We start from the raw sequence: 16,245 nt of genomic DNA, 5'->3' as shown, positions 1-16,245 counted from the left end.
TTCATCAAAATTAACCCAAAATTATTGTTATAGAAGTGGAGATCCCTTAAATTGAGTATAGGATAATTTCTCTCAGGTCTTATGACTATGAGTAGAATTGATTGAAATAAATTTTATTACTATAGTTGTAAAATTTCATAGATGGCGCGCATTAATTTTAAAATGGATTACTTATACTCAAAGCCGAGATATAACAAAAAATTATCTACCGGGACAAACAAATCGTTGAGCATGATACAAGGCCGAGATATAACATCGGAAAATCTCTCGACTACTATATACAATGCAAGGTTTATGGTCAACTTGCAAGTTGACGTACATCTCCAAAAAGCTATCCATTTAAGCCTCGTTTGCTGTAATGTAGATAAGATGGCAAACGAAGAAGGTCCTATTGTTCAAGACCGCGAGTCGTATCTTAATCAGCGTGTCCCATGTCCTTGCTCTCAATGCAAGTTGGCAATTAGACGAAAACGTCGATTGTCTATAGAACACGTACGACGATTTGGCGAGTTTCAACCTGAGATTATTGATCAGGCGATTGCAGATTTTCAGCAAACGGTATTTTCAAGTTAGCATTTTTCATGCATTGTACTCTCAAGCTAATTGAAAACCATACACAATAAGATTGGGTCTTGTTGGCAAATTTTGTGTCCAGGGGGGTGATGTCTCGACCCAAGGGGGAGAGCACCCTTTGCGGCCAATTAGAAGAGTTCGTGGACGTGAGATGGATGGATGGCAGGAGCCAATAGACCACTCGCAAGGCCCATCTATATCGTCAATGCCAGAGGAGACAGACAACCTTCCCGACTTGCCTACAATCTTGGAGCCTGAGATGGAGGCAATGATCGATGCATTGATTCCCATGGATGTTGAGACATCTGACCCGCTTAGAGAGGAAGCATCCATACCATTATATGATGGGTGCCGAGTATCTCGGTTGAAGACATTGCTTGCACTCTTAAGTGTGCAAGCGAAATACGGTTGGAGCGATACGAGTGTGACTGAGTTATTCAGGTACCTTGCATACAGACTTCATTGTTTTTTTTTTAAACAGTATTATTGTAAATATGGATGGATTTTTCAAGGTGTTTTATGATGTTTTCAGGTTATTGAAATATCATATATTGCCACCTGCAAACACCATGCCTGAGTCTCGTGATGATGCACGACATGTTTTACGGAAGCTTGGCATGGACTACAATAACATCCATGCATGTATCAACAACTGCATATTGTTTCGAGATGAATACGAGACTATGGAGACATGTCCAAAGTGTGGTGCTCACAGGTATCGACAGGACTTGCAAGGGCAGACCATCCCTCAAAAAGTCCTCAGACACTTTCCGCTCATCCCCCGCATAAACCACATGTTTCGCACGTCTGCCATGGCAAGCTTGACAACGTGGCATGTGCAGAATAGGTCTACGGATGGAGTGCAACGAATATCAGCAGATTCGCGCGCATGGAGCCACATTGACTCTACCTTCCCAGGCTTTGCGCGAGAGCCAAGGAATCTTCGGCTCGGTCTCGCCATGGATGGTGTGAACCCATTCGGTCTGCGCTCGACTTCTTACAGTGTGTGGCCTATAGTGCTTGTCAACTACAACATTCCTCCATGGCTTTCTACGAAGAAAGGACATCTCATCCTTAGCTTGCTCGTCCCGGGCCGCTACAAAGTAAAAAATATGGACGTGTATCTTCGTCCATTAGTCGATGAGCTTAAGATTTTGTGGGAGGAGGGGGTCACGGTGCAAGATATGAGCAGGCGCGATGGTCGGCGGTCAGCCAACATTCGAGCCATTCTCATGTGGACGATGCATGACTTTCCGGGATTGGGAGAGTGCTCAGGTGAGCAGACATTTGTTCACGCCGGTAATATCTATATTTTATTTCATTCAATCAAGTATTCACTAGGTCGTGGATCGCCTTGCAGGTCTCGTTACCTCAGGTTATCATGCATGTCCATTGTGTGGGCCACAGTTAGACGCCCGAAGGTCACGAACCATGAAGAAGATGGTATATCAAGGACACGCATGCTCACGATACAAGTTCACCTTCTTGTGCATCTTGTGGACGAAGTGGAGATTGCCGGACCTGTCCATACGCGATGGATGTTCTTCCTGGAGCGCTTCATGAAAACCCTGAAAGGCTTTGTGCGACAACGAGCTCGTCCGGAAGGTAGCATGGCGGAGGGTTGGTTGGTGTCAGAGGCATTAGTGCATATCTCACAATGGCTACCAACGGTGGAACCAGACAATGAAATGCTATGGACGCTCAAGGACGATGACAGGCTGACTGGAGATGTGGTGGTTGGAAATGGGGTAGAAAAAAGAATGGATGCCTCAATGGAAGAGAAAGTGAATCGCTTTTGTATGTTGCACCATGCCTCCATGGAGACGTGGCTCGCCAAGTACCAGATTGCAAGGCAAGATCGAGAGGAAGCGCGAGCTGAATTCCGACGCAGTACGCATCACCGACCGATTCGATATCCCGAAGGCATGGAGGAGATGCCGCGGTTTATGTCAACACGATGGTTGCATGGAGCCTTGATCGCAGCATCCAGCGAAGGGGCAGAGGTCTCAATGGAGGAGTGGGAGTTCTCGAGGGGATGTAGTCCAAAGGTAATGAGGGGTTTAGAATGTGTCGTATCTGAATTTGTTTGCTACATCTAATTTGAGTGTTTCAATGTGCAGTACAAAATATATAGTGCAGCGTGGTCGCGCGGACGGCATTTTCGGGTGGAGCGTATTGACAAAATGCGCTCCACAATGGACTGTGGTGTCATGGCAAGGTTTGAGCAAGAGAGCCGGCGACGAGCAACGGATCCGAACACGGTTGTGGATGAGATGGAGTATTTTGGGAATTTGCAAAGTATTATTACGGTGGATTACCGTAGCTTCTCCATGATAATATTCGATGTGCAGTGGTTCAAAGTGGTACTTGGAGGAGCTGGCGCAACGGTTCGACGAGGTCCATCTGGATTTCTCGAAATAGATTCCGAAAAAAAATGGATGGATTTGCGCGACACCTTTGTGTTGCCGGCACATTGTGAACAGGTAATCTTCTAGTCATTTGCTTGCTAATTGTAATACGACATGCTTTATGTCACAATGGTTTGAAGACGGTTTGTAAGTGTTTGTGAACAGGTAATCTTCTATCCAAATCCCCGACAACCTCGATGGTGGTATGTTATACCTTCAACTCCTAGAGGTGCGAGAGTATACGATCAAAGCGATGTTCCAGGCATAGATGAAGAATATATGCAAATAGAGGGATCGAAATTACAAGGGGTGGAGGCCACCGCAAGCTTGGAGCCCGCATCGGCTAACAATGATGGAAATACAGAAGTCGTAGAATTTTTTGAGAACGAGGCAGACTCGTTCTTTTGTGGTGACATGTCTATCGACCTTCCAGTGTATGCAGAGTTATGTCAGGAGATTAACATGGGACCATAGAATACTTCATTCTTGGAGAATTGTATTACTCAATTCGTTGTTTAGATCTTCCATAAAGGTAGATAAGATATGCATTTTAAGATGGATTTTTCAAAAATGATTTATATTAATGCGCTTTGTATAGTTTCAATTGATTATTCTAACATTATTTTTTATCTCTGCAGGTATCTTTATTTTCAGGATGAGTCGAGGGATGAGCGATGAGGAGTTTCAGGAGATGATGGCACGTATGTCTCCAGATCAGCTCGCGAGATTCAGAGAGATAGCAGATCAGGAGCTGTCTCGTTCTTCGTCAGGGCGCTCTGCTAGATCAGCTTCAGTGCGATCAGATGCTTCAGCTTCGAGCAGACGATCTCGACGCTCGCGACTTGGGCCAGAGGGAGGGACTGCGACTGCAGGAGGATCAGGGGGGTGCTGCTGTGGAGACACGGACGCGGTGTCTCCGTCTCGTCGTTCAGCTAGAGCTCGGTCACCTCCAGGATTTGTCACACCTGTGGGGACGTCCACTCCAGTTACTCCGGCTTTTGCGCAGCCGTCGGCAGATGTCACGCCTTTTGGTGGCACTCCTTTTGGGGGCACCCCCTCTGGTGGCACTCCTTTTGGTGGCACCCCCTCTGGTGGCACCCCTTTCAGTGGCACTCCGGGAGAGGGTACCCCCGTCGGTACACCGGATGTTCAGGGGTCTCCTGGATATGCCCAGGAGCGTGGACGGAGATGGGAGAGGGCCCATACGAGGCACACTCCTAGGGATTATGGATACCTAGTGGATGGCAGGTCAGGAGCTATCATCATGAATGATGAGGGGAGGAGGGTGATAGCTCGCATGAGGGAGTTGTGCCAACAAGTTTTTCGGCACAACGTCCTGGATCATTGGAGGAACATACCGGAGGGGAGCAAGGAGTACATAGTAGCATCCTTGCATGAGGAGTTCCCGGTGCCAGCCGCAGTGGATAGATTCTCTACGGGCTGGATGATGGATTGCATGCGTGCATACATGTCACATAGACGATCCGACGCACGCAAGGCAATCAAGAGTGGGGCTCCAAAGCCCGAGTGGTTAGATGCAGAGGACTGGTGCCGACTGAGGGAGGAGGCTACAAATTCGCCAGGACGTTGGAGTCAGCAGCGGGAGGCGGCGAGGGCACGAATCGAGGCCGGATCGGTACATCATCTTGGGAGTGGCGGCCACAGGACATATTTGGAGGACTTTGTAAGTTTCTCTTTTGTTTTGCTTATTTGTTTTTTTGAGATATTATTTGTACTGACAATCATATTTCTAACAGTTAGCATTTTGTTTTCTTTGCAGCACTCCATTACAAATCGTGATCCGCAAGGCCTTGAGACTCAATATGCAGAGAGGCACGGTCTCAGATCATTGATCGACCGATTGTACAGACGCGGCGGCCCAGTAAGTCTCTCATCTTTCATGTCCGTAGTTACCATGAGATATTTGAATGCATTATTGTATGGTGGATTGATATGTTGTTTCTTTTTCTGCAGAATCCGTTTGATGCTCCTTTGCAGAGGGACGAGCTTTCGGGGGACGACGATTTGTAGCTCGCCCTCGGATCCTTAGCGCTCACATACCTTTAGTTTTTAGTCGCCCGATCTATGTAGACATTTTCTATGTATTAGTGATATTGTTTTATGATTGTACCAATCGCATTTTATGCGATATCATGTATTTATTTCATCTATCAGTTTTATGATTTCAGTATAGATTCTTTTTGTTTGCAAACGCTTTGTATGCAGCAGTGCAGAAACTATTTTGTATGGCTCTCATACAGCACACAGTGCTATATGTGGCAGGGCAGCTTGCTGCCCTGCCACAAATTTTTTTTTTCCTCTGTTACCGTCGCTATTTGCGTCGCAAATTTACTGCAGGCGTCGCTATTGTCGTCGCTATCAGCGTCGCAAATTCTCTGCAACCGTCGCTATATGCGTCGCTATTTGCGTCGCTATATGCGTCGCATTTGCGACGCATATAGCGACGCAAATAGCGACGCATATAGCGACGCAAATTTGCGACGCATATAGAGACGCAAATAGCGACGCATATAGCGACGCAAATAGCGACGATACCATGGCGTCGTCAATAACGACGCTTTTTCCGACGACGGGGGCAAATTTTGTTGTTTGTATTTTCGTCGCTTTAAACGTCGCTATAAGGTCTATATCTTGTAGTGTCTTTACGAATTTATTGACCCTACAATAAGGAAAGTAGTCAAGTGCTTAAGGTATAAACATTTCTTTGGTCTTTAAATCATTTCCAAGGCATATTTTTCTCCTCAGCATGGTATTTCTAAGTTTGGTTTGGTTATCTTTTGAAAGGTAATATTGATCACCTTGTCCCAGTCGATACAGTTCAATTTAATCTTCCTTTTTTTCTTGCAGACGAACTCATGCCAAATAATAATCATTTCCCTTGCTAAGATGTGCAATTAGCAATGATAACCTCCTAGTAATTTGAGTGACGAAAGAAATCTTCATGAATTTAATCATTTATAATGATTCATTGCAAAAAGGAATAGGACTAATGACGCAAGATACAATTTCTATACCTTCAGAATTTAACTGAAATATACTACTATAGTAAATAAATAATCTTGCTCGAAATTTATAATGCATGATGCTATTCGAAGGAAACTATGTTCTTTACATTATCATTCATTCAATTAAGCTAAACTCCTTTATTACTAATAACTCGGACAACTATATCCTATCCCTAACAATTTCTCTTTGTATGATTGACTTAAAACCGAATTAAAGCCAAGAAGAAAAACCTGGTTTTGGGGTGAGATATCCACATGGATACCGGGAGATGCACCTCCCGCAGCTACTCCTTGGACTTTCTTAGGCGGCATCGTAGTTCGAATGTGAAGGTAGCTTTTACTCTTTCTTCTGGAATTCCACCGTCTCTCTTTCGAGGCAAGGTGTCGTTTAAAATGGTTGATCACGAGAAGGAATGATAGGACTTTTAGATTCTTAGATTCTTCGGAGAAAAAAATATTTACAAAGCCTAAGAAGGTTCTATTGGGTCTATACTTGACAAAAAGTTTATGGGTGAATGTGGTTTTACAACCACATGAACTCTTGGAGAACTTTGGCTTTGGGATAAAAAAATATAGAAGGAAATTATTCTCTTTCCTTGCACCTCCTTTATTTTTTCTGTCTCCTTTCCTACTCCGCCTCCTTCACTCTTACCCTTCTACCTCCCTCTATTCCTTCTTTCTTACCTCTTTTATCTTCTTCTACCCTATTACACTCTACTCTTCTTTATCTTCTTCCTCCCTATTCCTATTTATTCTTCCTCCTTCTCTCCTCTTCTTTTCTTTATCTTCTCCCACCTTATTCCTCTCTACTCCTCCTTTACCTCACTCCTTCTCTTCTTTATCTTTTTCCACCCTATTTCTCTCTATTCTTCCTCCTTCACTCCTCTTGTTTTCTTTATGTTCTCCCACCTTATTCCTCTCTACTGCTCCTTCTTTACCTCACTCCTTCTCTCTTTCCCTTCCTATTCCCTTCTCTTCCTTGTCTTTTCCTCCTCTTCCCTCACTCTTCTCCCCTTCTATTTCTCCTCTTCTGCTCCTCTTTTCTCACTCTTCCCTCTCTCCCTTCCTCTTTCCTTACGCGGATCACGTCGGGGGGAGGGGGTGTGTTTTAGTTTAAGTCGACGTAGAAGGGGGTGCTGACATCATGGGAGGCAGGGGTGGCGGCTCTACTAATCCAATTGGGTGTGGGATTTTGACGATGAGGAAAAGACGACTGGTCCAGGGAAGAAGGCACGTGGGCTAGGAGGCGCAGACTGCCATCAAAGCAAATAGCTACGGGTTGGGTGGCGAAGCGACTGCAGATGTGCCACAGCGGACTGGTCCATGGACTCGTTCAGCGGAACGGGAGGAAAGAAAATAGGCTGGGACGTCTCTTGGGTGGCGGCGTAGAATGTCAGCCTACAGCTGTCCTGAGAGGGGGAAAAGTTAGCGCCTTCGGAGGCTCAGGCAGCGCCAGGCAACGCTGGACGAAGGCCCAGGGAAGGCGTGCAACGCTATCGAGCAAGGAGGGGACGAATTTCCAATCAGCGGCCTGCAACAGCTAACGGCCTTGGCGTGCGTAGAAGGCGTAGACTCTATCTCCTCGCCCTTCTCTTCCACAGTAAATTTTGTCCCGTCATCTCCCTCACGGACAGAATATGTCACCCTCTTCTCTTTTTTTCTCCCTTCATCGTCCATAGGAGATGAATATTTATGGGAGGAGGGGGGGGTAGGACCTTTCCCCCCACGTGGATCCTGCATGTGATCCCTCCTCTCCACGACTACTCCATCTCATTTAAGCATCATTCCCTTCCCTTAGCCACGCTTCGGCTGAGGGAAAAAGAAATTTTTTTTGCATAAATTCCCATATTTATCCCTTGTCCTCCTCCCAAGAGGAGGTTCTTATGGGAAATACACGGTTTCGAAAAGTTGTGTCTTGTATGCACTCAGTGAAGGTGTATTAGTTTAGACTATCCCGTCTGAAACCTCACTGCAACCTTATTATTTTCCCGAAACTTCACATGGCCGGAAATATTACAACCAACCTTATTGATAATGTCTTTAAAAGCCTCGATATGAGAGTGCATAGAAGTACCAACCTTATATTGAAGATTCTTCAAACGAGTTTGGAGATATAAAATTTCGGTGGCCGATTTTATCTCAAACATTGAGATAAGATACTCCCAAACAGCATGAGAAAATTCAAGATAAAAGATATCCAACATAAGTGAGTCAGGAAGTGCAGACAATATATAACGACGAGCCGCTTTGTCGCGACGAATCCAATCAGTATGATCAATTTTCCATTGTTCAAATAATAGGCCATCAGTAATCAGAGAATTGTCATTCATTACATCAATAGGTTGAACTAGGCAAGATAGGTCACCCAGAACAATATCAAATAATTCGTCACCTTCAAGAATTAGCATCATCTTTGCTTTCCATCCAGAAAAGCCTTGTCCTTGGAAGAAGGGAATCGAATGTTGGCCAGACGGATATCCGTTAACAATTACGCAATTGGCCATGCCTGTATCTCGAGAGAAAACAAATAACATGAGATCGCAGAATCTGCAAACCATGAACAAGACGAGCGTAGTTGAGATGCATGACAATCAAAATAGGGAGATGCACATAAGAACGACGAAAAGTATTGAGTGACTAAAAAGAAAGTCCGAAATAGAGAGACGTAACGTGCAAGACGAGATGACGCATATAAGAAAAGTGCTATTTCGGTCGAACAAAAAACGTGAACGAGAATAAAACATCGCTAAAAATAGCAAAATGTTTGCTTGTCATAATCAACATCATTAACGAAGACGAGCGATTAACTGTAATTGGGAATTAACAAACTGTAATTAGAATTACAGTTTTAAATAAAAAATCGCAGATTCGAGCAGAATTGTTGTCTTGAATCCTGAACTGTCATAACTTTTGATCCAGAACTCCGATTTGAAAAGCGGTTTTTAAAGACAAAATTAACTAATACTTCTAATTTGAACAAGTTCATGTATCAAATCATCACTTGTGCAAAGAATTCAATCAAGTATAAACAATGAAACAACTTATCTTCCTTGTTGTTGCTATGCATCCATAGCTCTAATACCATGTTAAGAGAGAGAGAGAATACAAGAGAGGTACACAAGACATGCTCCCAAAGAATGATTCATATTGATATAGAGTTAGTATATATAGGTGAGACCCAAGTCAAGTGAGAGATGATATATATAGTTGTAACAGATGCAAGGTTAAGAGAGGTGATGGCTCCTAAATTCTCCTATAAATAAATAAATAAATAAATAAATATATAACATGGGAAAATAAGGATTCCCCACCAATAGAGCATATGGTAAGTCTTACTTAATAAGTTAAAGTATGAATGTAGAGTGAGAATTAGAAAAGAGCACATATGATCTAGACACCATATTAGAATATGAGAGAGAGAGAGAGAGAGAGAGAGAGAGGGAGAGAGAGAGAGAGAGAGATGAGAAGAGAGGGAGACAAGAGGAGAAGAGGTAGAGAAAGCTTACCATTATGTATTCATAGAATTCTACATTATAAAACAGACTCACTCACAGCTTACCTCAAAGAGATGGACTAGCATGAGGGTGTTCTAAAGTGCTCTCATGTGCTTGTCATTATGTCTCTTTACATCTCCATGGGAACCTTATATAGCCTCAATGAGAGATTAGATTAAGCTAATCTTCTTGATTAATATAATCCTAGATAATGTATAGCATCTTTGAAAATATGGAGAATAGTGGATGGGACAAATCCCCACCTTGGTCATCATGCAAGAAGCCAAGGGTGACAGTAGACAAGATAGAGAAAGGGAGCTAGATTACAAGAGATGGGTGCCCAAAGCACATTATTATAATATATTTACAAGAAGGATAAAATAGAATGTTGATGCGATAAGGGTGAAAGAGAGAAGAAAATTGCGTGCAGCCACATCAGTCTATGCCTTTGTAACTTCAAATCGGTGAAGAATATGAAAAAAGTTTCTTCTACAACATTGTAGACCAAGTGGAAACCGGTCGGGTAGCATGGGAACTTTCTTGAAATTCTCTTTTTCCTAGGATTTATTGAAATTTTAAAAAATGGCTACCAAAAGATGCTTTGACTTTAGTTTCTTATATATATATAAATACATATAAGCATGTGACAGAGGGAGTCCATGCTTGCAAGCTTTTTTGTAAGATCCAAATGACACTATGATGTGGACATTGACTTGTGTACAAGGGTGATGTGTCCTCTAATGATGGTGATAGATCCCAAATTTTGGTGATGTAGGTGGAGTCCAAGTGTAGTTGGACACTAGTCCTTTGAAAAAATCTATATACTCACTCAACCCCTCGGTGTAATCCATTTCCATATTTACTAAGATAACCCATCTCTTTTACCCTTTACATTGACATCCCTTCTAAGAACTTGTTCCCCCCACTTGCTAGAGTTATCATAATCGAGAAGCAATAAAGCATACCTCGTGCTTGAAGAGTAAACCCAAAGTGATAAGATGTAGGGTTTAAGCTATGGGTAAGGCTTTTGATAGGGATTTTGGCCAAATTTTGTGGTAGAAATCTGGTTTATAAAAACCCCAAATCACTGGTTTTTAGACCAACAATACACAACCACTTTCTTTAACAATTTCGTCAAAGGCAATGCAAGCAATGAAAAATTTCTCACAAATTTTCTATAAAATCTAGCAAGGCCTAAGAAAAAGCGTAACTCATGCACATTTTTAGGGATTGGCCAATTAAAAATTGCCTCTATCTTTTTAGGATCAACGCGAATACCATCAGAAGAAACAATGTGATCTAAGTATTCAATTTGGGTTTGGAAAAATTCTCTCTTGTCAAGGTTAGCATACAATTGATTCTCTTTCAATAATTTGAAAACTAAAGATAGATGTTCACAATGCTCATTCTCATCCTTATTGAAAACCAAAATATCATCAAAGAAAACAGTCACACAATTCTGATACTTCAAAAATATACGATTCATCATACGACTAAATGTAGTTGGTGCATTATCAAACTAAAAGGCATAATAAGAAATTCATAATGAACAAACTAAGTTCTAAATGCAGTCTTAAAAATGTCAGGTGTATCCATGCATACTTGATGATATCCAGACTTGAGATCTATGAGATCTATCTTGCTAAAAACAGTGGCCCCTTGTAGTTTATCCATAAGGTCATCTAGACTAGGGATTGGATATCTATTCTTAACAGTGATTTTGTTTAGGGCACGATAGTCAATGCACATCCTATAGGTATTATTTTTCTTCTTAGCTAATAGGATAGGTGCACCAAAAGGAGAACTATTGGGCCTAATAAGTCCTCGCTTTAACACTTCCTAAACTTGTGTTTGGATTTCTTTTTGTTCAATCTAATTGTGTCTATAAGGTGCTTTACATGGTGGTTGAGAACCTGGGATTAAATCTATTTTATGGTCTTCAAGAGGAGCAAAACAATCTTTAAACTGTGAAAGAAATTGTACATGCCTAGGATGCATCTTATTTTCCTTAGCTTCAATTTCATTCACCCATACTAAATATGATTTACTACCTTTTCTCAATGCACGTTTAGCCTGTGTGTGATTAAGTAGTGGAAAATTATCAAAGGTGTGCAATCCATGTAATGTGATTTGATTTTCGTTAAAATGAATTCTCATGGAATGTGTGGAATAATCTATGTCAAGGTTATATTTGTGGCGTCAAGGCATTTCTAAAATAATATCACTAGCTTGTAAAGCCATACCTAAGAAATTTCTACGCTCAACATAATCATTGATTTTAATATCTAAATCATGCACTTCTTGTGTACCATTGTATCTAGTGCCTAAGAATGTAGCCTTTATGTGATAATGAGTTGGAACAATAGATTAATTCAATTCTTTTACCAACTTTTCGAAAATAAAATCATGCATGCTTCCATCATCATGCAAAACAATCTTTTCTTGACCATGCACAAAACATTTCATTCTTAATAATGAATGATAATTTGGCAAACTTGGTAATGTATCTGAAGCATCGTCGATATCATCATCATCTTCAGTGAAGTTTAGCATATCTTCATGGTCCTCATCATCAGTTGCTCTCAAGTAATTGATTTGAACAGCTTGCTTCTTGGACTGAGAGTTTGCTGCTAAGTGTCCAAGCTAATGACACTTGTAGCAAACCATAAGCTTTGCTTTGGAGATATTGTTGGTAAGGGCTCAAAGTTTGGGTATATTGGGATTTGGCTGGAGGGAAGGCTTAGGGTTTAAATTAGTAGTTGATGGTAAAGTAAGAGGTCGAGTCTAGGGTTTATGGAAAGAAGAAGGAACAAAGCGATTTTGATTGAATTTTCATAAATTAGAATTGAATTGATTTGTACCAAAGTTACCATTAATCAAAACTTGTTGTGGTCGCTTTTCTTGTCTATGAATTTTATCATCCGCATCATGCGCTAAAGAAATTGCATCCTCCAAATTATTTGGCTTGAACATATTCACTTCCGCATAGAAGTGACCAAGCAAACCAGACATGTATTTGCGCTTGTGGATCGCCTCAGGAACATCTTCAAGCATTTGAAGTTGAAGTAAGGCACTCCAGAGATGCTCAGTGTATTGCGGGATGGATTCACGATCTCTTTATTGTAGGAGATTCCACTATTTGATGGCTTTCTCATGGAATTGAGGTGGAAGGAAATTCTGCAAAAATTTCTTTTGAAAGGCTTCCCAAGTAGAGGAACAATCAACACTCTTGCGGACAATAGTCCACCATAATGATGCTCTGTTTGCTAAATGGTTAGTGACGCATTTAATTTTATCTTTTTCAGCATATTTCTCTTCATGAAAATAGTCATCGGACTAAATAATGAAAGCAAGAACAGTTTTGCCATCACGTTGTCCATTAAAAGTGCAGAAGTTAAAATTTTCTTTACGTATCTTGGCCTCTTTCCTAAGAGCCTAAGCATCGAGCATCACATGAATAGTATGTCAAATGACATCTTCAAGTTGCGCTCCGTCTTGCTCAATACTAGATTGTTGAAGTGCAGCCAATTGTTCTTGCAAGTTTTGGCATTTCCTTCGCTCTTCTTGAAACTCCATCATGATTAGATCCAATTTGTGTTCCATAGTTGGCTTTGACAATTTGCATTCGCTCATAAAATTGTTCATGTTATGATCCAACATCCTAAAAAAATCTCAAACAACCTCACACACTCAAAATCTCGTTAAATGGCTCTTTTTGAATGTTTTTTTTTTAAATAGGAGGAAGCAGCGTATGAGTAGGCGCTTCAAAATTTCATAGACAGCTTGCGTTATGCTACAATCATGAATTTTCTTTTGCAATCCCAATAATTTGTTTAATCACAAACGTGATCTTTGTAGGCCTGCATGTGACAGTGGTATTACTGAATCTAGCTCAACAACACTATGAGTGTGAACAGAATTTGAAGAAGCTTCAAAACCAAATCGATGTAAAAGATAATGTGAATAGTCACTTGAGGAAGTAGATTAGTGATTTGGATGATTAAGCCTTATTGGATGGCTTAATTGACTTAAGCTTTAAAGCTTAAGTAGTTGATTTGATCTGCCAGCTCTCGAAGTATGTCGCCATTGATGTCGTCACTGAAAACACACTCCTGCCTACGAATCATTATTTTTTAAGAGCTTTGTACCTCTTTTAAGCTTCTTAAGCTTATATAAAACTCAAACTTTATAACTTCTTTATGCTTCTCTCTCGACTTTATGTTGGAGTATGTCCATCGACCCTTCGCCTCCTACATGTGGTCCTTCGCGATTAGAGGATATAGCAGGGGGTTCTTCACCACCAAGAATACACTTGTATTGTCAATTCGTCTCATGAGACAGCCTATAGAGCTCGTTCATTCCAAGGGCTTCGCATTCGCACGAGATAGCAAGTGGTTGGATGGTCTTGATCTCAGCTCTGCTCTGATACCACTGGTGCACAGATCGGATGCTGGACGCATGCATAGTGAATGCCAAGAGGTCCCCAAGAACAAAGAACTCTACAAACCTTCATAATTTTAAGTACAAAGAAAAAGAAAATTTGCACATTGACAAGAGACAAAAGAGACCAATTGGGTACAATATCCCCCCATGCCTTGTGTGAGCACTTTCCAAGGCATGTATTTATATATTTATTTATCTTCAAGGTAAAAAATGGCCTACTTTACAAATAGCATGCTTTTGCATTTGCGTTTGTGTTGACCCAAATATAAAGTAAAATGTTTGGGTGTCCAAAAGTCAAGGACTGTGCCCAAATACAAATATCAAATAATAAAATATTTAACCAAGCGCCTATGCGCATACAAAATAATAAATATTTTGTCAAGTGCTTTAATAAATAAGCACGCTTAGATAAATATTGGCGCCTCTCCTCTAGTGATAATACATGCTTCCATCAAAAATAGTATTTCTTCTAGGCATTTGGATTCATGCCATTGCATGGTGCTACCCAACGCCATTGCCACCTAATCTACACATCAACTAAAGCATTCACAATTGTTAAAAAATAATTAAATAAAATCCAACAAAAGTGAATACTTAGCAGTCTTGAGCTACCAAATAATTAAATAAGTTGGAACTCTGTCCTAACCTTAATTTAATTCGAGTGTGCACTCTAAACTCATAAACGTCCATTAATTTAATATGTATTTTACGGAATCACCCGTTGTGGAATCACCCACATGCACATTGAATTAATCTGACGCTCGAAAAGGACAAGCATCCCTGTCAACTTCTTGCACAAGGAATCCACCTTATGTACGAGCCCCGGCAAATAACTAGTTTTACGGAATCCACCGTGAAATATGCCTCCTGGCATCAAACTCAATGGAGAGAACAATCCTACATCTGATAATGGAAAGGCTGAAATGGCCAAGATTCTGTATGCTTTAGTCATTGGAAATTTGATGTATGCTATGGTTGCTTCACATCCCCAAACATTGCCTTTGTAGTGGGAGTGATTAGTAGGTACATAGCAAACCCTGGCAAGAAGCATTGGGAAGCAGTGAAAGGTATTATGAGATACCTCAAGGGCACAAAGGATTTGTGCATCTTCTTTGGTAAGCAGAAGACATCTATCGTTGGCTTTACAAATGTAGACTATGCTAGACATTTATACTACAAGAAGTCCACTTTAGGATATGTGTTTACCTTCATAGGAGGATCTATTTCTTGGATATCTAGTTTTGCAGAAGTATGTTTCATTGTCTACTACGAAGGAAAAGCACCAATATTCAAGCCATTCTCATGTAGACGATGCATGACTTTCCAGGATTCGGAGAGTGCTCAGGTAAATAGGCTTCCATTCTCATCACTGAGGCATGCAAAGAGGCCTTATGGCTGTCATGTTTGGTTATTGAGCTTGGGATTACTGAGGTTCCTGTCCTCCACTTTGATAGTCAAAGTGCTATCATATTAGCATGGAACCCTGTCTTTCATGCAAAGACAAAACAGATACAAGTGAAGTATCATTTCATCAGAGAGGTACTTAGCAGCAAGAGCATTGAGGTAGTCAAGGTTCACATTAGTGATAACCCTATAGACCTTCTCACGAAGGGTCTTCCAGCAGACAAGTTTGCCCATTCCATGCAGATGATGGGTATTTGATAGGTATAGTCTCTTCAACATAATATTAGTGAGTTTGGGAATCTCCCAATTTCCATTTTTTGAATAGTAAAAAGGTGGCACTCGCATAACATGCCCATAAGTTTCTCAAAACCATATGATGTGACCTATCATTGGAAAGCGCTTGAAAAATGGAATCTATTGAGCTACAGAGAGTGCTTGATTTGGAGTTATATTGTTCAAGTTATGACAAATGCAAAGATTTGACAATGTGTCCTAAACTTATGGGAAATTTCCATATTCCTCAATATGGTGTTCTTCATCTTTGTACATACTTAGACTTAGCTTATTCTTTTCCTCTACCTTTGGGCACATTGCCTCTAGAGGGGAGGTTGTTGGGATAAAGGGCAGTGACTGTGTCCACCCCTGTAAGGGCCAAGCTGTACATAGTACATATACCTATCTAAAAAATTATTGAGGTACACTCTTCAGTACCACAAATCATGTGTCTCTATCACTTCTATATATCTCAACATGTATCTCTACACATAAGCTCCATTGCAGCTATCTCAATAGTGAGAGGTTGAAATGATGATGATTGATAGAGTTTCAGAGTGTTTGGAATCTTATTGGATAATTCTTAATGGTTTTGAATGGTTTTAGTTGAGCTAAATGCTTTCT

This window comes from Lygodium microphyllum, chromosome 22 (genome assembly GCF_053477565.2).
Source record: "Lygodium microphyllum isolate KBCC chromosome 22, Lygodium_microphyllum_v1.1.10, whole genome shotgun sequence".
NCBI lineage: Eukaryota > Viridiplantae > Streptophyta > Polypodiopsida > Schizaeales > Lygodiaceae > Lygodium > Lygodium microphyllum.
This window is presented reverse-complemented; position numbering follows the sequence as displayed.